Below are 24,203 nucleotides of genomic sequence, written 5' to 3' on the forward strand. Positions count from 1 at the left end.
AATAATTTTTTTAGAAAAGTTTAATATTAAGAGCAGTTTCTAACAATGTGTTACGGTGCCCGTCCTAAATTGGAACGGTCAGGCATGACCTGTTTCTAAATATTTGTAATGCATTTATAAGAACATATAGCCAACTGTTCCAAAAATCGGTCCAGATTAATTTGGTCACTTTCAAACATTTCGAACGAAAAAAAAAAAAAAAAAAAAAAAACCGTTCATAGATTTATTTCTATCCTCTCTCTCTCTTGTCAACTTCTACATTAATTTTTATTCTCTCTCTCTCTCTCTCTCTTCTTCTCATTATATTTGTTTTATATTTTTTATTTATCTAATTAATATATTTTCAAATAATAATTAGTTTTTTAAATTTAAATTAATAGTGCACACACATTTAAGTGTGCCATATATATATTAGTCGTTCTTTATTTTTGATCTTGAAGTTCTATTTATCATTAAATTAAAATATTATTCAAACTAGCAGATTGATTATGAACACAAACTATTTATAAAATAATAATAAATTTTGGGTAAATCCTAAATTTATAAATTGGTATCTTTTCAAAACATTTGATGGCATATGTGATTGAGATATATTTACATTAGAAATTAATATAAAAACTTTGTGTATTTTACAAAAAGAAATTAATAAAAGAAAGGGTGGGGGGGCTAATGGCAACTTTGGGAATTACAAGTGATACATGTCGTCATCATCATCTTCATACCCAAGAAACACAAAACATTTCTCTCTCTCAGATTTCTCAAAGTCTGTCTCTCTTCACTTCGGTATGAAGATGACGAATGCGAATTCCTTTTCTTCTTCTTCTTCCTTTTATGGATGATTTCTTAGAATCTTGATGTCATAGTTTTGGGAAGAAATTGTACTAAAGATATCCCATAAAAGAAAAAATCCACGGGTAAAAACCCTAAAAATCACCATCCTCTTTCCGGCCATTTTACCCAAAACCACCGTCCATCCACAATCCCACATTTTAAGCCACACCCCTTCATTTTCCATTTCCTCTATTCATGTTACGATTCTCGCCCAAAAAAACAGAGGAAAGAATAAGGGGGGAAAGATCAGCAGAAAGGGAGGGAAGGGTTAGGGTTGAGTACCAGCGGCGGCGGAGGATCTGGGTTTATGACTCCGGAGGGTTATGGGGACCTCTTGTCTTCTGTTCCAATGTAATTCATTTTGACGCTCTCAGCCTTCCAGTTTTCTTGAAATATTGGGTGATGAAAACTTGTTAGTTTTTCACTTTTGAATGTATGGAAACTGCGCTTTTGGTTTTATCATTGGGTTGAGAGTAGTTCAATTCTAGTCTTCTTGGTTGGTTTTTCCTGGAATCATGTTTTAGAAGTGTTCTCTTGTTTTTCTTGGGTAAAAGATGTCTAGAGAACAGCACGTTTTTCCCCCCTCCAGTTTTTAATTTCTTTAGGGTTTTCCTTAAAGATGGTGGGTTGTTCGTTTCTTGGTTGATTTCTTTCAAGAATTTGGTTGGCCTGGCAGGGAGGGTTTAGTTGTTTATTAACTGCTGCACCACACAGGGATGTTCTTGATTGAATTCAAGTTTTTCAATTATCTTCTTTAAGGTTTTTATTGAACTTTAGGATGTAAGAATTGGAGTGAGAATGCAGATTTTTGTTTTAACGAAAAAAATGCACCCCAAGAAGATCATGCTGTTCTTAGATAAAATTTGGCTATTCTTCTTTCTCTTTGGGTTTTCATCCATTTTAAACTGGGACCTGCAGAGGAGGTTTACCTTTCTGGTTTTTTAAGTTACAGCCATCCGCATATATCTACGAATAAAGCCTGATTATGCATTAGTTATGGAATTTCTATGGCAAATAAAAGAAACAGAAAGGGCTTGTATGAAAAATAATAGGCATGCATTTCTAACTAGGTATTGTATCATTATCACGGATCTGTTTCTTTTGATCCCTTTATTGGTTGTTAGGTATGACTAACTCCATCTTGTTGTCAGCATAGTTCAAAGCTTTAATATTGGAACATATGTGGATATTGTTTTGTATGTTCTTTTGGTAGTGGTCATGACTCACAAGGAAAACATGTTATGGTCACCTGTACAATTAAATTAACAGTCGCGTATTGAATTGACAGTTGTTAATGTTTTCATTAAGTCCTAACCGAGGACATAACTTGTCTTAGCCTTACCATTGCTTTATCTGCCACTTTTATTGTATTCCCTCTCACTTCTTGTTTCTTTGCTATGGAACTGAGCTCTTATGACAATTTGCACATTCTTAATTTATAAAATATAGAGTTTTCTAAAACTAATTTACTAATATTTTGTGTTTTTCATGGTTGTTTTAGAGATTGGTCATTTTCCTGAAATGGCCAATAACTCCTAGTCCACAGGCATGCAGGTATCGAATTTAAAATGCTTTCTTAAATAATATAGTTTGATAGTGGTTTCTACTTAAGCACATATTCTTGATGTATTTGGTGCACATTAGTTGATTATGTATTATATTACATGTGAAGTAGTTTGCCACTACTATTACGTTAACGTGATTAAATGCTATTCCCATTCCTGTAAAAGATAGTGTAGTTATCTAACATGATTAAAGGTGAAGGCGATAAGCATTCTTTTTTACATTCAAGTCTCCATTACTGCTGTCGTTCTTGGTTCATACTTGAATTAGTTTCTTCATGTAATGCTTAATCTTGGTTGTCTTATACGATGATTCATTTAAAATAAATAAATAATCATAAGCTATGCCATGTTATCTCCATTGTTGAAGTGTGAAGAGCATTCTTTATAGTCAGTGCTTTTTGTCCTGCGGGGGGGCCCTTCTTCGCCTTCCACCTAAGCTGCGCAGGAAAGGCCCAAACCCAATCCCAGGGAACAGTCAAGCTTCATAGGGTCTTTCTGTCCAGGTGCAGGTAGTCCGCATCTTCACAGACATGTCTATTTCACCGAGCCTCTCTCCGAGACAGTGCCCAGATTGTTACGCCTTTCGTGCGGGTCGGAACTTACCCGACAAGGAATTTCGCTACCTTAGGACCTTTATAGTTACGGCCGCCGTTAACCTGTGAACTACTATAGGAGATTCATCAAAGGCTATTAACAAGATATTTCCTCCACTCCTTTCAAGTTCTAATAGTTAGCATCGATATATCGGGTTTTACGTAATGCTGGGATTGGTTTGACATTGCCATGGTTAACCTGTGAATAGCGCTCCCCTTTGTCAATTATGTTGAAGCTTTTTTCCGGAACTCGGGGAAAGTTTGATGCTCTGGCAACTAATATGACTTAGGATAAATATTTCAACGTGGTTAACCACAGCTAAAAAGTTGATATTATATTAATCTTGTGTTACGGGGACGAGGATTATACTTTGCTTTCGTAGAAGCTGCTAAACTTATGTTCTTCCGTATTTACTAAATATGCTTTTACACTATATTTGTCATGTACTTGTCTCTTCTCTTGTCCAGTGTATCGTGAGCATGCTGTAATTGGAAGTCCTGGATGTAATAACTCATCTATATGTTTTCATATGTATAATTTAATGGAAAAATTGGGCGCTTTCTTGAAAGAGGATGAGGAAAGTTTGACTTAGACTTGTAAGCCTACTCGTAATCCATCTAGAATCATGATGAATCATCTGATTTCTTTATGTTTTGCAGGGTGATGCTGAATTTGTACCCCCAGCATTGGTGATAAGTTGACAACTGCTGGGCTTTGCTGCAGTTTTCTTAATTTAAATAGAATAGAATACAGTAAAAAATGGGGGGAGCTTGTTCCAGGAAGCAAGACCAGCCGGTAAACGAGGATAACCTGAACCGAGGGGTTTCTGGTGGATATACTAAAAGTGGGAGCTCAAAATGGCTTGGAACCTCATTTTCTAGATCATCTATTGGTAAGGGAAACGAAGTTGCCCATCTCTTATGGATCTGTGTATATATAAAATTTGGCAAGTATGTGTGGCGTGGTTACTCTATTTATAGTTCACTGTATAAGAGGGAGAGCCAAACTGTTTTAAGTGAATTGACAAGCAATTTTCTTTTGTTGTAGGACATAAACAAATATAGCACCTTCTCCATGCTGCCAAAGGATATAAGTCACAGATTTTTGACGATTTAGTGTGCTCTTCAGGTTTGCAAGCTTTGCTAAGTGAGGAAATGGGTCACAAATTGCTTTGGCTGTCTAAAGGATAGACAGCAGCTGGTCTCATGAGCTCACTTTTCTGTTTGTTCCAGGATCTTAATTTGGTTGAATACCCAGGATTTAATGACAATTGGATGGACATCGTCTCTTCACAGGGTTCATCTCTACTCTCTGTGGATCTTTCGGGTTCGGATGTTACAAAGTATAGTTACATTTTAAATAAAGCCACCAAAAATTTATCCGCCTTCATAAGAGAAAATAATAGTAGAAAAATAAAATTATCTATTTTAATAAATTAATTTTAAATTACAAATATAGTATTTGTATTTAATAAATTTATACCTATTTATTATTTTCTCAATTTAGATAATAACTTAGTATATTAATAAACTTTGACCATACATCATAATAAATCCAAATTTATTTTTTAAAACAAAAATTTGGAAAAATTACATAAGGAATAAATTAATTTTAAACTATACTTACTAATAAATAAAATAGAGAAACTAAATGATCCAACTTATCTTTAATGTTTAAAATTATCTATTTGATTTATTATATGCACATAAGAATGATGCGTCAATTAATAAATAAACTTTGACAACAAATTATAATAATAAATAAAGTTTATTTTTTTAATAGTGCAATTTAAATAATAAAATTAAAATTTTAAATTATAATGAATTTTAATAAACAGATTACTAGAAATTTGTTTTACAAAAATAATAAATTAATTTTAGACTTATTATTTGATTGGAAAATATTTTGATAGATTTCACAAAATAGAGAGAACACATTTATCCATCTCAGATAAATTATACAATTTTCACCTATATTAATAATTAATAAATAATATAACAGGGTAAAATGAGGAAAAAAAATATAAATGGCAATAAAGAGAAATTTATTAACAAAATTGAGAAAACTATTATCTTTATTTCTGTTTAATAAATTTATTTAAAATATACTAATAAATATTTACCACATATTTTACACTTACATTTGATTTCTTCGTAGCAATATAAGATGGTGAATCCTTTCAAATAATTTGTTTGCAAATTAAAAAATAATAATAAAATAAAAATACTAATTTATCCTTCAAAAATTAACCACATAATATTATAAATTAACAATACCTTAGTAAATGAAATAGGGATAATGAAGCCACATTCACAGACCTAAGAATTGAGCAGAATAACAAGTATACTATAGAGTTACTGGACCCAATTTGCTACCACAACTCTATTTTACATACATAATAAATTAATTTTAAATTAGTTAAGCTCTCCTCACATTTGGTTTACAGTGAAAGAAAAAATATATAAGTATGAAATTCCCCTCCACTTTTCTTGCACCCTAAAGTTTGTTTTATTAAATAAAATTTCTACAAGGTCAATATTTTACAAAATATATGTAAATACTTGACCAAAATTATACCGTGTGAATGCAAACAATAAAACAATATGTAATTTATCCATTTCCATGATCTCCCTAATAGGTATAGAATTGGACTGTCCTTTCAATTTTCGATATTGTAATATGTAAAAAATAATTACTAGTTAATAAAATTGAAATAAGTACTTTTTCAAATCGAGAAATTTCTAGAAAACACTTTATTAGATTAATAGATATTTATTTACATAAATAATAAACTATTAGTTGAGCACTTCACATTATATTTTTTTTTAAATTTCCTTATGCAGTACTTAAAAAAGGTATAAATAATAAGGGATAATTATTATTAAATAAAATTAACTAGTCACTAACCACACAATAATTATGAATAAACAGAATAAATCAATACCTTATAAGGCATTTGAAAAACCTTCATTTGATCACATCCCTGAACTATCCCAAATCACTAGTAGAAAACAAAAATCAGTTACTCATTTTGTCAAGAAAAAATATAAATAAAATATAATACATTTTAATTAAAGCCGACAAAAATTTACCAACCTCCCCAAGAGAAAATGATAGCATGAATATGTAAATATATTTTAACTAAAGCCACTAAAAACATTTATTGACCTTACCAAGATAAAATGATCGCAGAACTTGTGTCTGGTGCTTTTGGAAGATTGCAAGTCCACGAACAGAAGATGTACTCCCAATCAAATACAAGTTTGCAACAATTAGTCATACAACAAAGTAAACAAAAGAACCTCTATCTGGGATAGTTTCCAAGTAGAGTTACTCGTTTGTCTGGAAGGAAAATGTAAACATTTTAAGTAAAGCCATAAAAAATTTACCAACCTTCCCAAGATAAAATGATAACATGAAAATGCAATATATTTTAAGTAAAGCCACAAAATGATCGCAGAACTTACTGCTTTTGAACAAATCGCAGAACTTACTGCTTTTGGACAAAGATTTCGAGTCCATCGAATGAAGAGTTACTCCCACTTAAATATGATAAATTAAAAATAGACAGATTATACATACAACAAAATACAAGAGAAGAACCTCTACTGATTCCTTGCAGCACCACAAATAGATTTAGAGCAATAAGATTCAATATCTCCTCTTTCTATAAGTTATTTCTCTTCATCAATAGCTTTTACGCGATGGAACCCTAAAACTGAAAAGTTGCAATATTCACATATGTAAACTCAGAGAACTCTACCTACAACAAGTGGGAAATATGAGATGTGAGTAGCAAGATCGATGCATCAGGTTTAACACGTAATCTACGTTAATTCTTACTTAAGCTAGAGGAGCACAATTACATTAATTTGTTATCTAAGTAACACTGAAAATGCATTCCCTCATCCTCTTTCTCCTGCCCAATTTTTTGGGAACCAAAAGAGCCTTAATGGATCCCCTATTCCTTTGTCATTCGACATCAAAAGATAATAATAGACAGAATTCAGAATGTAACAACTAGAGATAAGAGCAAAAAAAAATCATTTTTAAGGGAAATCGAAAAACAGAGATAAGAGGAACATTCTAGTTAATTCACATATTTATACACCATATGTCTGAAAAGTGGTATTAAAATAGCATTCAGTGTAATTAAATGAATGAGAACAATGAATTAATCTACATTAATTCTTCTCTTGCTATTTTAGAAGAACCAAGTAGATTAAATAATGTGTGAGATAACCTTTCATAAATCATCCAATTTACAAGCTCAATATATGAAAATATATTTTACAAAGTAAATTACTTATATTACCAAATACTTTACATAAAGAATAAATTTAATTTTAGATCATACTTAAACTAAGTTGTTGAGCTCCTAACATAAAATTTGACTTATTATTTGATTTGAAAATATTTTAATAAATTTGGCGGGATATAAATAGTAGAATCAAGTAGATTAAATAATGTGTCAAATAAATGAAAAACATGCAAGCACATCCACATATAAACATATTCAAATGCAGTTTTTGAGTAATGACTTACTTCTTTCAGTTGTTTCTTTTCCTCCATTAGACGAACTATCTCCTCCTTTGATATTCTCTTTGGTTTCATTGTTTCATATGCCTTTCTTTTTCTCTTTTGTATAGCATCCATCTTTCTCTTGTTGACTCACGATTTAACCCACAGAATCCATTGTACAGGCTTTGTCTTCATATACCTAAGGAATCATCAATTCAGCAATTTAAATAGGATTATAAAATAAACAATGGATCAATTTACATTAATTCACATATTTTAGTATGGTAGGTGATAAGATGGCATCAAGCCCTATCAGTGAAGATTCTCTCTTGGATAGCACTAAAAGAAACGTGTCACAGGCATGTCAAACGAATACAACAGGATCCAAAAATATCCTAGCTGCCATCAATATGTCACCACCACTCACATATTTCAGTATGGTCACCGAAAAGATGGCAACAATGTTTCCGTGACGTAGCCAATCTCCTAGAAGGGTAGCTTCTCGGGCAAGCTCCAAAACAAAATACAACTACGAGGTAATGAATTCTCTCAATTATTGGAATAATGAGCATACGGAGAACACATATTCTCATAACTTTCATATACTATAAAATCCTTATCAAACAGAATTTCGAGAAGTCAGACATAGGCCTTAAGCACTGTAACAAGTATAAAGGGGACTGACAGGACATGAAAAACTACTACAGTTAAGAACATTGGTTTCTGAAGTAGCCTAATTGACTCCAATATTAGTTACATTTACTTCATCTATAGACACAAATACTTCAGAACTTTGATGCATCCAGAGGACACATTATCCAAGCATTAGCAATTTAAGTAACAGCCACAAAGATGTGGTAGAGTTGAAACATATAGTAACTACACGTAGGGAACTTGTCCAATGAGGCTTCAACCATAATTTGCTGTTATAATTTGCGACTTCAAGTCTCTTTAAGCTATACAAATCTTATAGTGAAGTAAGTTAAAACACACCTAGGCCAGTTCATCGACTAAATTGGACTTGTATTAGGTCATTATCCCCTTCACTTTGCCACTTCAACCCACCATACTGATGGAATCAGAGTGAAAACTCCCACAACATTTCAACTTGACATCACTATAATGTAGGTTTCATCTATAATGTATGTCCTCACTTCCTCCTGTAAATATCTGAATTTTTAGAAAAATAAAGAATTACATAAACAATCTCGATTATCGACACAACTTTTCAGCTATCTCTCACATTTTTTAATCAGCTTTCTCTTTTGCTCATTATAAAAGTCTAATCCTTCTTTGCATTAGAGATCATTAATTAAGTTTCGCATATTACTTCTTGTTAATGTGTGATGCCCAAAGAATATTATGAGTAATTCCTTTTCCTTCTAATTCTCTGCAAGAAACTGTGCAGGAACTCTGTTGAGTATCAAGCTGTGTCTTCAATCAAGCGTTCAGATTCCATCCTGCTTAGAATAGCTCCCTATTCATCATTGACAACCACCTTCATATCAAGAAAAAGCCTCAACCATCAGTACATCACTTATACCTAAAAATGATGCTGCATCACTTGCCTCGGCACATATAATTGCGGCCTATTAAATAATAGCAACAAACCTTGTTGTCTAGATAGAGAATACATAATCATAGAGAACGAACCTAAACATTCACGGCCAAAGTCAAAGCCTAAGCCCGTTCAAACACGAAAGATTCTATTGTATGGAACTTTTTCTTAATAAATTGAAAGATGCCAGCGAGCACTACAGATATGTTTTTTCTTGAGTTGGCACTTGCCACAATAATGAAATTAACATTAAAATATTAATTTTTCATGACAAAGATCATAACACACAATTAGCAATCTTTTTTTACTAATCATGAAAACTTGCATTTGAGCTAAAACATGACAAGCGAAACAACTCATATAGCTAAAGTATGCAGTTTTTGAGTAATGACTTACTTCTTTTAGTTCTTTCTTTTCTTCCATTAGACGAAGTATCTCCTCCTTTGATGTTCTCTTTGGTTTCATTGTTTCATATGCTTTCTTTTTCTCTTTTGTATAGCATCCATCTTTATCTTGTCGACTCAGGATTTTACCCACACAATCCATCGTAGAGGCTTTGTCTTCACAAGCCTAAGGAATCATCAATACAGCAATTTAAATAGGATTATAAAATAAACAATGGATCAATCCACATTAATTCACATATTTAAGTAGGTAGGTGATAAGATGGAATCGAGCCCTATCAATGAAAATTCTCTCTCTTGAATAGCATTGAAAGAAACGGGTCAGAGGCATGTCAAATAAATACAAAAGGATCCAAAAATATCCTAGCTGCCATCAATATGTAACCACCACTCACATATTTCAGTATGGTCACTGAAAAGATGGCAGCAATGTTTACGTGACGTAGCCAATCTGCTAGAAGGGAAGCTTCTCGGGCAAGCTCCAAAACAACAATACAGCTACGAGGGAATGAATCCACTCAATTATTGGAATAATGAGGATACGGAGAACACATATTCTCATAACTTTCATATACTATAAAATCCTTATCAAACAGAATTTCAAGAAATACTAGCACGAGACTCTTTAGATTTATATAATTTCCACGTGAGATAAAGTAAATAATAATGCTTCTACACCAGGCATTACACAAACTCGAAGCCTAGGAAGCAATACATATCTGTGGAGAACTACAGAACAATAAGTCAAGCTTTTCCATTCCATTTTGGCCTAAATGGCCTACTATACGCAATTCCAGTTGTGATGTGCTCAATTGCAACGCTGTTATTATAAGACTAGTTTCCATGAACAAGTGTTCGGGGTGTTCCAACCGCACAAACACACAAAGTGATTCTATTTTTGTTTGAAAAGCTAGTTTGATTCAAGCATTATGAGTTACAATGGGTAACTTTGTGGAGGTAATAAACGACTACCAACAACTATGCAAGCCACATCCTATATTATTAATGAAAACTACTTCTTACAACCAAAATAAATTAACTAAGAGCCATCTCACTTAAACAGCAAACTACAAACCAAGTACCTTGCATGCAGTAGCGGTTGTGTCTTCATCTTGCGAGCAGCAAAATTGTTTTCCAAGCACTCAATTGTATGTACATCAAGAGCAACAACTCCAAGTTGGCGAGTGGATGTTGCTTTTTTTCCTTTTTCTTCTTTTTTGGATATTGCTTTTTTCATTTGTTTCTTCTGCTTCTTTTTTTTTTTTTTTGAATATATTGCTTTTTTTCGGTTTCTTTTTCTTTTTGTTTTTTGCGGATATTCCCTTTTTTTTATTTCTTTTTCTTCTTCTTTCTTTTCTATATATTGTTTTTTTCTGTTTCTTTTTTTTTCTTTATCGCGGATATTCTTTTTTTTTCTTCGTTTCTTTTTTCTTCTTTCGTCGATATTGCTTTTCCTCATTTGCTTCCTAGTTCTCTTGTGCTTGTCTCCAAGGCATCTTCAGAAATCTGTTGAAAAAATACGAGAAAAGTAGAGAGGTCAGTGTAAGACAACCTATCACTTATAAAAAATCGTTGCTGTAGCAGAAATTGTATGGGGCAAACGAAACAGGAAAACTGCAGCATTTCACTTGATTCTGCTGCACATTTTTTGTGCACTAGTTCTGTAGAATGAATTTCAGCAGCAACAGAAATCAATTATGCAGAATAATCCTTTTAAACATATTGAAGTCTGCAATTCATTTACGCAAAAAAGTTGGAAATAATGGAATTTGAGTTACACAATCGATGCATGAGGTTCAACACGTAATCTACGTTAATTCTTACTTAAGCTAGAGCTGCACAATTACATTAATTTGTTATCTAATCCTAGTGACTTGCGTATTTCCTTGAAAACAGAACTATTTTCAAGTAACACTAAAAATGCACCCCCACATCCTCTTTCTCCTGCCCAATTTTTCGGGAACCAAAAGAGCCTTAAATGAGTTCTTCCCCTTTATCCTTTGTCATTCGACATCAAAAGATAATAGTAGACACAACAAGGATTCAGAATGTAAAAACTAGAAACAAGAGCCAAAAAACTATTATTTTTAAGAGAAATCGGAAAACAGAGATAAGAGGAACAATTCTAGTTAATTCACATATTTATACACCATATGTGTGCAAAGTGGTATTAAAATAGCATACATGGTAATTGAATGAATGAGAACATAGAAAATCTTCATAAAAACGTTCACCAATAGGGGAAGATCAATTACCACATAAGTTTCTTTAGGAACTACCGTAGTCCATACAATAGTTCTTTCCATGGGGCTTGACGTCGTGCAATATGTAACCCCTTTTTCTGCAAACCTTGTGACCAGATGTCCTAAGCTACAAAAGCGAAAAAATAGCTTAGGCGCCTTGAACGCGGTGAGTGGATTCCAAAGGAGGAAGAAACAAAGAAACACAAATAACGAAAGATCCTACCTCCAATTGATCCTAATTCAACCACGTTTTTGTCAATTTCACCTACAATGGATTTTAGAGTATATTTCCCCGTTTCCCACTTCTGCATCTCCATCTTATATTTTTTCATCTCAGCACCTTCAGCTTTTGAAGCAGCTGTAAACAGCTTCTCTTGCTATTTTAGAAGAATCAAGTAGATTAAATAATGTGTTAGATAAATGAAAAACATGCAAGCACATCCACATATAAACATATTCATATGTAGTTTTTGAGTAATGACTTACTTTTTTCAGTTGTTTCTTTTCTTCCATTAGACGAAGTATCTCTTCCTCTCGTATTCTCTTTGGTTTCATTGTTTCATATGCCTTCTTTTTCTATTGTGTATACCATCCATCTTTATCTTGTCGACTCAGGATTTGACTCACAGAATCTATTGTACAGGCTTTGTCTTCACATGCCTAAGGAATCATCAATATAGCAATTTAAATAGGATTATATAATAAATTGACACATTGTCTTCACATGCCCCGATATATTTTTTTTTATTTATACTAATTTAAATTTAAGCTATTTATTAACTTTTTTCATTAAATCAATATATAAAATTACATCTCTTAATAATTAAATATTAAATTATTTAATTAATATATTAATAATTAGTTACTAGGCTATAAATTTAAATTAAAAATGTATAAACTAATTCAAATTTTTATTTTTATTTATAACTTAATATTAATTATCAAAAGATAGGAGAAATTAAAGCAATACTTGAATGGATTATATGATACCGTATATTTTTTATTATTTATTAACTTATATTTAAATTGTTTGATTATTTTTTTATAGAATCTTTATATTAAATTACATATTTAATAGATATATTAATACGTAAATTTCTAAATTACCAGAAGCTAGAGTGGGTGTCAAAATATGTTTATGGGAATGAAAATATGACCTCATTAAATTTATTATTATTATTGAAATTGTATGTAATTTACTCAATTTAAAATTAAAACAATTAAATTATTTGATATTAATAATTTAAATTTAAATTAGTCTAAATAAAAAATTAATCTGTTATAATTATTTAACTTAAATTTATTGTTTAATATATTAATTAAATAATTTAGTACTTTCATTATAAAAAGAAGCGATTTTATACATAAAAAATAAGAATTTAAATTATTATCGGAATCAGACCGGTTAAATTATTGTGTCACTGGTCCAACAGTGGTTTGACTAGTTGAACCGGAAATATAATATCCACCCACCTCCTTTGCTTCTCCAATCCTAATTGGCAGACGAGTCGAGTCAGCTCGTGACGCTCAATTTTTCCTACCTCCTCTTTCCCTCTTCTTCCCCCCACCCCCTTTTCCTTCTTTTCATCCACCACTAACCTTTTTTCCTTCTTCTCCACCCGATTTGTTATTCAGCTTGTCATCTTTTCTTATAATTTGATTGGGTTGGTCAAGGTTTCACTGGTTATATTGTATGGTTTTAATATTAATTTTTTATTTTTGTTTATAATTAAAAATTTTATTAACAAAAGGTAGAGGGGTCGAAGCAATATTCATGAAGTATAGTTTTATTATTTACGATAGACCCGATGAAAGGTTCGCTAAGACTGGTATTCATTTTTCCTCCCGGTTGGCTCGATCGGGCAAGAGAACGGCCCGTAACCCCCGCTTCTTGGATGTTACAGGCGCGGGGACAGGACAGAAAAAAAAAGTCGGGTATTCTTCTTAAAATTCAAATGTTAAATTATTAGATTAAAAAAATAGTTATTAAAGTTAAAAATTTAAATTAAAAAATTATTTTAAAGTTATAAATTTATATTGGGCTTTGGGCCGCAACATTTCATTGAGCTGCTCCAGAAACTTGGGCCGCACCTACTGATAACGGGATCTGGATAATTTTCCTATTTAAAAAAAAATAAAATAATGTAACCCCAAATTTTTTTTATTATAATAATTTAAAAATTATTTGAAAATGGATGAAAATTATTGTTTTATTAATAATTTATGCAAATTATTATTTTTGTTACTAAAAGGTCCCACATAACACAATATGACCTCATTAATTTTATTATTATTATTGAATATATAATTTACTACCTAAAGATAGTTTTTTAGTTTTGTTAGAACACTATTGAAATCACAGACTTGGGCCCAAAGCTTAGCTGGGCCGCAACATTTCACTGGGTTGCACCAGAAACATGGGCCAATCATCCCTCTGCTGGGCCATTTGTGGCCGAACAATAATTAGGTGTACATATTTTTATTATAACGATTTAAATATTTTTATTATTTTATTAACTTTTTCTCTGTATAATTTGAAAATTATTGTTTTATTAATAATTTATGTAAATACAAAATAATTAATTTTGAATTTATTTATTCTGTGTCTTATAATGACTAAAATAGGCTTATACTAATAACAAAATAATTTATAATGTTAAGAACCAAAATTTACTCATCACAATAATATAAAAATAAAATTTAATAAATTATAAACACAAATGTAATACGATTCAGCTTCTATCATTTTATTTAATCATCAAAATTAAAATTCAATTTATGTCTACTAAATATTTATAAATTTATTCTATAACATAAACACTCAGCATAATAATATAAAATAATAAAATCTTAAATAGAATTTCCTTTTCTTAAATTAAGAATTGTATTACAGAGAAATTATTAGAAATTTATTTTACAAAGATAATAAATTAATTTTAAAATAAGTAGCTTAGCTCTTTTTATTTGGAGATTAAAACTGATGAGGTCCAAATATGTCAAATTAATTCAATAACTAAACTTTGCATTTCTTATCCACTAATTAAATAAAGTTTTGCAACTAAATTATTGTTTTATTAATAATTTATGCCAATACAAAATAATTAAATAATTTATTTTTACTTATGCTAATCAGATGTTTTCTGTGTCTTATAAAATAAGCTTATTAAAAATCTACTAAATAATTTAAGAACCAAATTTACTCTATAACATAAATACTCATATAATTTAGTATTAAAATTAAAATTCAATTTTCAACTTTTATTTTTAATTATTGGTAACTAACGTATATTATTCTTGTATTTGAGAGAAAAATGATGAAGCATTAAAAAACCCTCATATCATAACATCCCCTAGATACACTCAACTATTAAAAAGTAATAAATTCTTACTCATTTGTCAAGAAAAAATGCAAAAAAGTATAGTTACATTTTAAATAAAGCCACCAAAAATTTATCCGCCTTCATAAGAGAAAATAATAGTAGAAAAATAAAATTATCTATTTTAATAAATTAATTTTAAATTATAAATATAGTATTTGCATTTAATAAATTTATACCTATTTATTATTTTCTCAATTTAGATAATAACTTAGTATATTAATAAACTTTGACCATACATCATAATAAATCCAAATTTATTTTTTAAAACAAAAATTTGGAAAAATTACATAAAGAATAAATTAATTTTAAACTATACTTACTAATAAATAAAATAGAGAAACTAAATGATCCAACTTATCTTTAATGTTTAAAATTATCTATTTGATTTATTATATGCACATAAGAATAATGCGTCAATTAATAAATAAACTTTGACAACAAATTATAATAATAAATAAAGTTTATTTTTTTAATAGTGCAATTTAAATAATAGAATTAAAATTTTAAATTATAATGAATTTTAATAAACAGATTACTAGAAATTTGTTTTACAAAAATAATAAATTAATTTTAGACTTATTATTTGATTGGAAAATATTTTGATAGATTTCACAAAATAGAGAGAACACATTTATCCATCTCAGATAAATTATACAATTTTCACCTATAACAGGGTATAATGAGGAAAAAAAATATAAATGGCAATAAAGAGAAATTTATTAACAAAATTGAGAAAACTATTATCTTTATTTCTGTTTAATAAATTTATTTAAAATATACTAATAAACATTTACCACATATTTTACACTTACATTTGATTTCTTCGTAGCAATATAAGATGGTGAATCCTTTCAAATAATTAGTTTGCAAATTAAAAAATAATAATAAAATAAAAAAACTAATTTATCCTTAAAAAATTAACCACGTAATATTATAAATTAACAATACCTTAGTAAATAAAATAGGGATAATGAAGCCACATTCACAGACCTAAGAATTGAGCAGAATAACAAGTATACTATAGAGTTACTGGACCCAATTTGCTACCACAACTCTATTTTACATAAATAATAAATTAATTTTAAATTAGTTAAACTCTCCTCACATTTGGTTTACAGTGAAAGAAAAAATATATAAGTATGAAATTCCCCTCCACTTTTCTTGCACCCTAAGTTTGTTTTATTAAATAAAATTTCTACAAGGTCAATATTTTACAAAATATATGTAAATACTTGACCAAAATTATACCGTGTGAATGCAAACAATAAAACAATATGTAATTTATCCATTTCCATGATCTCCCTAATAGGTATAGAATTGGACTGTCCTTTCAATTTTCGATATTGTAATATGTAAAAAATAATTACTAGTTAATAAAATTGAAATAAGTACTTTTTCAAATCGAGAAATTTCTAGAAAACACTTTATTAGATTAATAGATATTTATTTACATAAATAATAAACTATTAGTTGAGCACTTCACATTATATTTTTTTTAAATTTCCTTATGCAATTCTTAAAAAAGGTATAAATAATAAAGGATAATTATTATTAAATAAAATTAACTAGTCACTAACCACACAATAATTATGAATAAACAGAATAAATCAATACCTTATAAGGCATTTGAAAAACCTTCATTTGATCACATCCCTGAACTATCCCAAATCACTAGTAGAAAACAAAAATCAGTTACTCATTTTGTCAAGAAAAAATATAAATAAAATATAATACATTTTAATTAAAGCCGACAAAAATTTACCAACCTCCCCAAGAGAAAATGATAGCATGAATATGTAAATATATTTTAACTAAAGCCACTAAAAACATTTACTGACCTTACCAAGATAAAATGATCGCAGAACTTGTGTCTGGTGCTTTTGGAAGATTGCAAGTCCACGAACAGAAGATGTACTCCCAATCAAATACAAGTTTGCAACAATTAGTCATACAACAAAGTAAACAAAAGAACCTCTATCGGGGATAGTTTCCAAGTAGAGTTACTCGTTTGTCTGGAAGGAAAATGTAAACATTTTAAGTAAAGCCATAAAAAATTTACCAACCTTCCCAAGATAAAATGATAACATGAAAATGCAATATATTTTAAGTAAAGCCACAAAATGATCGCAGAACTTACTGCTTTTGAACAAATCGCAGAACTTACTGCTTTTGGACAAAGATTTCGAGTCCATCGAATGAAGAGTTACTCCCACTTAAATATGATAAATTAAAAATAGACAGATTATACATACAACAAAATACAAGAGAAGAACCTCTATTGATTCCTTGCAGCACCACAAATAGATTTAGAGCAATAAGATTCAATATCTCCTCTTTCTATAAGTTATTTCTCTTCATCAATAGCTTTTACGCGATGGAACCCTAAAACTAAAAAGTTGCAATATTCACATATGTAAACTCAGAGAAGTCTACCTACAATAAGTGGGAAATATGAGATGTGAGAAGCAAGATCGATGCATCAGGTTTAACACGTAATCTACGTTAATTCTTACTTAAGCTAGAGGAGCACAATTACATTAATTTGTTATCTAAGTAACACTGAAAATGCATTCCCTCATCCTCTTTCTCCTGCCCAATTTTTAGGGAACCAAAAGAGCCTTAATGGATCCCCTATTGCTTTGTCATTCGACATCAAAAGATAATAATAGACAGAATTCAGAATGTAACAACTAGAGATAAGAGCAAAAAAAAATCATTTTTAAGGGAAATCGAAAAACAGAGATAAGAGGAACATTCTAGTTAATTCACATATTTATACACCATATGTCTGAAAAGTAGTATTAAAATAGCATTCAGTGTAATTAAATGAATGAGAACAATGAATTAATCTACATTAATTCTTCTCTTGCTATTTTAGAAGAACCAAGTAGATTAAATAATGTGTGAGATAACCTTTCATAAATCATCCAATTTACAAGCTCAATATATGAAAATATATTTTACAAAGTAAATTACTTATATTACCAAATACTTTACATAAAGAATAAATTTAATTTTAGATCATACTTAAACTAAGTTGTTGAGCTCCTAACATAAAATTTGACTTATTATTTGATTTGAAAATATTTTAATAAATTTGGCGGGATATAAATAGTAAGGAATCAAGTAGATTAAATAATGTGTCAAATAAATGAAAAACATGCAAGCACATCCACATATAAACATATTCAAATGCAGTTTTTGAGTAATGACTTACTTCTTTCAGTTGTTTCTTTTCCTCCATTAGACGAACTATCTCCTCCTTTGATATTCTCTTTGGTTTCATTGTTTCATATGCCTTTCTTTTTCTCTTTTGTATAGCATCCATCTTTCTCTTGTTGACTCACGATTTAACCTACAGAATCCATTGTACAGGCTTTGTCTTCATATACCTAAGGAATCATCAATTCAGCAATTTAAATAGGATTATAAAATAAACAATGGATCAATTTACATTAATTCACATATTTTAGTATGGTAGGTGATAAGATGGCATCAAGCCCTATCAGTGAAGATTCTCTCTTGGATAGCACTAAAAGAAACGTGTCACAGGCATGTCAAACGAATACAACAGGATCCAAAAATATCCTAGCTGCCATCAATATGTCACCACCACTCACATATTTCAGTATGGTCACCGAAAAGATGGCAACAATGTTTCCGTGACGTAGCCAATCTCCTAGAAGGGTAGCTTCTCGGGCAAGCTCCAAAACAAAATACAACTACGAGGTAATGAATTCTCTCAATTATTGGAATAATGAGCATACGGAGAACACATATTCTCATAACTTTCATATACTATAAAATCCTTATCAAACAGAATTTCGAGAAGTCAGACATAGGCCTTAAGCACTGTAACAAGTATAAAGGGGACTGACAGGACATGAAAAACTACTACAGTTAAGAACATTGGTTTCTGAAGTAGCCTAATTGACTCCAATATTAGTTACATTTACTTCATCTATAGACACAAATACTTCAGAACTTTGATGCATCCAGAGGACACATTATCCAAGCATTAGCAATTTAAGTAACAGCCACAAAGATGTGGTAGAGTTGAAACATATAGTAACTACACGTAGGGAACTTGTCCAATGAGGCTTCAACCATAATTTGCTGTTATAATTTGCGACTTCAAGTCTCTTTAAGCTATACAAATCTTATAGTGAAGTAAGTTAAAACACACCTAGGCCAGTTCATCGACTAAATTGGACTTGTATTAGGTCATTATCCCCTTCACTTTGCCACTTCAACCCACCATACTGATGGAATCAGAGTGAAAACTCCCACAACATTTCAACTTGACATCACTATAATGTAGGTTTCATCTATAATGTATGTCCTCACTTCCTCCTGTAAATATCTGAATTTTTAGAAAAATAAAGAATTACATAAACAATCTCGATTATCGACACAACTTTTCAGCTATCTCTCACATTTTTTAATCAGCTTTCTCTTTTGCTCATTATAAAAGTCTAATCCTTCTTTGCATTAGAGATCATTAATTAAGTTTCGCATATTACTTCTTGTTAATGTGTGATGCCCAAAGAATATTATGAGTAATTCCTTTTCCTTCTAATTCTCTGCAAGAAACTGTGCAGGAACTCTGTTGAGTATCAAGCTGTGTCTTCAATCAAGCGTTCAGATTCCATCCTGCTTAGAATAGCTCCCTATTCATCATTGACAACCACCTTCATATCAAGAAAAAGCCTCAACCATCAGTACATCACTTATACCTAAAAATGATGCTGCATCACTTGCCTCGGCACATATAATTGCGGCCTATTAAATAATAGCAACAAACCTTGTTGTCTAGATAGAGAATACATAATCATAGAGAACGAACCTAAACATTCACGGCCAAAGTCAAAGCCTAAGCCCGTTCAAACACGAAAGATTCTATTGTATGGAACTTTTTCTTAATAAATTGAAAGATGCCAGCGAGCACTACAGATATGTTTTTTCTTGAGTTGCCACTTGCCACAATAATGAAATTAACATTAAAATATTAATTTTTCATGACAAAGATCATAACACACAATTAGCAATCTTTTTTTATTAATCATGAAAACTTGCATTTGAGCTAAAACATGACAAGCCAAACAACTCATATAGCTAAAGTATGCAGTTTTTGAGTAATGACTTACTTCTTTTAGTTCTTTCTTTTCTTCCATTAGACGAAATATCTCCTCCTTTGATGTTCTCTTTGGTTTCATTGTTTCATATGCTTTCTTTTTCTCTTTTGTATAGCATCCATCTTTATCTTGTCGACTCAGGATTTTACCCACACAATCCATCGTAGAGGCTTTGTCTTCACAAGCCTAAGGAATCATCAATACAGCAATTTAAATAGGATTATAAAATAAACAATGGATCAATCCACATTAATTCACATATTTAAGTAGGTAGGTGATAAGATGGAATCGAGCCCTATCAATGAAAATTCTCTCTCTTGAATAGCATTGAAAGAAACGGGTCAGAGGCATGTCAAATAAATACAAAAGGATCCAAAAATATCCTAGCTGCCATCAATATGTAACCACCACTCACATATTTCAGTATGGTCACTGAAAAGATGGCAGCAATGTTTACGTGACGTAGCCAATCTGCTAGAAGGGAAGCTTCTCGGGCAAGCTCCAAAACAACAATACAGCTACGAGGGAATGAATCCACTCAATTATTGGAATAATGAGGATACGGAGAACACATATTCTCATAACTTTCATATACTATAAAATCCTTATCAAACAGAATTTCAAGAAATACTAGCACGAGACTCTTTAGATTTATATAATTTCCACGTGAGATAAAGTAAATAATAATGCTTCTACACCAGGCATTACACAAACTCGAAGCCTAGGAAGCAATACATATTTGTGGAGAACTACAGAACAATAAGTCAAGCTTTTCCATTCCATTTTGGCCTAAATGGCCTACTATACGCAATTCCAGTTGTGATGTGCTCAATTGCAACGCTGTTATTATAAGACTAGTTTCCATGAACAAGTGTTCGGGGTGTTCCAACCGCACAAACACACAAAGTGATTCTATTTTTGTTTGAAAAGCTAGTTTGATTCAAGCATTATGAGTTACAATGGGTAACTTTGTGGAGGTAATAAACGACTACCAACAACTATGCAAGCCACATCCTATATTATTAATGAAAACTACTTCTTACAACCAAAATAAATTAACTAAGAGCCATCTCACTTAAACAGCAAACTACAAACCAAGTACCTTGCATGCAGTAGCGGTTGTGTCTTCATCTTGCGAGCAGCAAAATTGTTTTTCAAGCACTCAATTGTATGTACATCAAGAGCAACAACTCCAAGTTGGCGAGTGGATGTTGCTTTTTTTCCTTTTTCTTCTTTTTTGGATATTGCTTTTTTCATTTGTTTCTTCTGCTTCTTTTTTTTTTTTTTTTTGAATATATTGCTTTTTTTCGGTTTCTTTTTCTTTTTGTTTTTTGCGGATATTCCCTTTTTTTTGTTTCTTTTTCTTCTTCTTTCTTTTCTATATATTGTTTTTTTCTGTTTCTTTTTTTTTCTTTATCGCGGATATTCTTTTTTTTTCTTCGTTTCTTTTTTCTTCTTTCGTCGATATTGCTTTTCCTCATTTGCTTCCTAGTTCTCTTGTGCTTGTCTCCAAGGCATCTTCAGAAATCTGTTGAAAAAATACGAGAAAAGTAGAGAGGTCAGTGTAAGACAACCTATCACTTATAAAAAATCGTTGCTGTAGCAGAAATTGTATGGGGCAAACGAAACAGGAAAACTGCAGCATTTCACTTGATTCTGCTGCACATTTTTTGTGCACTAGTTCTGTAGAATGAATTTCAGCAGCAACAGAAATCAATTATGCAGAATAATCCTTTTAAACATATTGAAGTCTGCAATTCATTTACGCAAAAAAGTTGGAAATAATGGAATCTGAGTTACACAATCGATGCATGAGGTTCAACACGTAATCTACGTTAATTCTTACTTAAGCTAGAGCTGCACAATTACATTAATTTGTTATCTAATCCTAGTGACTTGCGTATTTCCTTGAAAACAGAACTATTTTCAAGTAACACTAAAAATGCACCCCCACATCCTCTTTCTCCTGCCCAATTTTTCGGGAACCAAAAGAGCCTTAAATGAGTTCTTCCCCTTTATCCTTTGTCATTCGACATCAAAAGATAATAGTAGACACAACAAGGATTCAGAATGTAAAAACTAGAAACAAGAGCCAAAAAACTATTATTTTTAAGAGAAATCGGAAAACAGAGATAAGAGGAACAATTCTAGTTAATTCACATATTTATACACCATATGTGTGCAAAGTGGTATTAAAATAGCATACATGGTAATTGAATGAATGAGAACATAGAAAATCTTCATAAAAACGTTCACCAATAGGGGATGATCAATTACCACATAAGTTTCTTTAAGAACTACCGTAGTCCATACAATAGTTCTTTCCATGGGGTTTGACGTCGTGCAATATGTAACCCCTTTTTCTGCAAACCTTGTGACCAGATGTCCTAAGCTACAAAAGCGAAAAAATAGCTTAGGCGCCTTGAACGCGGTGAGTGGATTCCAAAGGAAGAAGAAACAAAGAAACACAAATAACGAAAGATCCTACCTCCAATTGATCCCAATTCAACCACGTTTTTGTCAATTTCACCTACAATGGATTTTAGAGTATATTTCCCCGTTTCCCACTTCTGCATCTCCATCTTATATTTTTTCATCTCAGCACCTTCAGCTTTTGAAGCAGCTGTAAACAGCTTCCTTGCTATTTTAGAAGAATCAAGTAGATTAAATAATGTGTTAGATAAATGAAAAACATGCAAGCACATCCACATATAAACATATTCATATGCAGTTTTTGAGTAATGACTTACTTCTTTCAGTTGTTTCTTTTCTTCCATTAGACGAAGTATCTCCTCCTCTCGTATTCTCTTTGGTTTCATTGTTTCATATGCCTTCTTTTTCTATTGTGTATACCATCCATCTTTATCTTGTCGACTCAGGATTTGACCCACAGAATCCATTGTACAGGCTTTGTCTTCACATGCCTAAGGAATCATCAATATAGCAATTTAAATTTTTTTATTTAAATTTTTTTATTTATAGCAATTCTTCACATTGTACAGGCTATGTCGAAATAATATTATGGGATTGCATACTATAACAACATATATATTTTTTTGTGTTATTTTATTAATTTTTTATTGAATTTGTATATAATTTGCACATCTTATAAAATTAATTACTAGGTTATAAATTTAAATTAAATAATTATCACACTTTTATAAATTGTTTTAAAATTTTATAATTAGAAGATTAATTTTTAATTTTTATTAGCAAAAGGTAGAGTTGTTATATTTATGGGATTGAATAATAGTTATATTTATTTAATATTTTTTTATTACACCTCTAAAATTATTGTTGAATAATTATTGTTAATGTATTCACACTTGTATATTTTTAGAGCAGATTTTTTTTTTTCTATATAGACTTTTATTACCAAAAGGTAGAGGGTCAAAGCAATATTTATGGGAATTTATAATATCATCCCGTACCATTTTTATAATTTATATAATTGATTTAAATTATATATTTTTTTTTGAAATTGCACTTCTTAATAATTAAAAAATACATTAGTAATATGTAAATATAAATTACTTACTAGGTTATAATATGAATTACATTTATATTCCGTGCATTATTTATATTTTAAATAATTTATTGAATATGTAAAAATAATTTAAATTAATTCATTGTATGGATTAATTTTTATTTAGATAAAGGGGGAAAGAGGAATGTCAACGCATCCGGGAAAAAACGAAGTTCGATCCTCTTATCTTGATTTCTCGAATCGAGAGATCCATGAATTGGGATATTATTTTTTATGTAGCGAAATGGTCGATTCCATCGGTTCCAATCGAAAAGAAGAGTCCCAAAAATTCAAAGGAATGATTGGATAATTGGTTCTTTCTTTAGTTGGTTTACCTACTTGAGCGGTTAACCAACGTATTCTAAACCACAGATTCCTTGGGAGGTATCGGGAAGGAATTGGAATACAAGGAGATTTCAAATCAATCCTATAAGGAATTAGCAGCA

At 30.6% G+C, this 24,203-nt stretch overlaps 2 long non-coding RNA genes across 11 annotated transcripts; one reads left to right on the forward strand and one right to left on the reverse strand.

Annotated features, from left to right (window-relative positions):
- Window positions 1-546: 546 nt before the first annotated feature.
- Window positions 547-4,297, forward strand: LOC148787741 (uncharacterized). 2 transcript variants are annotated; one of them, XR_016065785.1, is made up of 4 exons: window positions 547-1,182; window positions 2,333-2,385; window positions 3,650-3,882; window positions 4,038-4,297. It is a non-coding gene; the product is annotated as an uncharacterized LOC148787741 (long non-coding RNA). The 2 variants fall into 2 exon arrangements; XR_016065784.1 differs by lacking the exon at window positions 2,333-2,385 and having other exon boundaries at window positions 664-1,182.
- A 700-nt stretch (window positions 4,298-4,997) lies between these two features.
- Window positions 4,998-23,151, reverse strand: LOC105180326 (uncharacterized). 9 transcript variants are annotated; one of them, XR_016065748.1, is made up of 14 exons: window positions 22,982-23,151; window positions 22,720-22,872; window positions 22,509-22,623; window positions 21,334-21,759; window positions 20,244-20,417; window positions 18,314-18,488; window positions 16,940-17,010; window positions 16,711-16,767; window positions 12,203-12,376; window positions 11,940-12,093; window positions 11,729-11,843; window positions 10,556-10,979; window positions 9,466-9,639; window positions 4,998-7,710 (listed from the first exon to the last, which is right to left on the reverse strand). It is a non-coding gene; the product is annotated as an uncharacterized LOC105180326 (long non-coding RNA). The 9 variants fall into 9 exon arrangements; XR_016065747.1 differs by having other exon boundaries at window positions 16,935-17,010; XR_016065746.1 differs by having other exon boundaries at window positions 4,998-5,991; window positions 6,164-6,234; window positions 7,536-7,710; window positions 16,711-18,488.
- Between the last annotated feature and the right edge of the window lie 1,052 nt (window positions 23,152-24,203).

This window comes from Sesamum indicum, linkage group LG6 (assembly GCF_026168435.1).
Source record: "Sesamum indicum cultivar Baizhima isolate 11 linkage group LG6, ASM2616843v1, whole genome shotgun sequence".
Lineage (NCBI taxonomy): Eukaryota > Viridiplantae > Streptophyta > Magnoliopsida > Lamiales > Pedaliaceae > Sesamum > Sesamum indicum.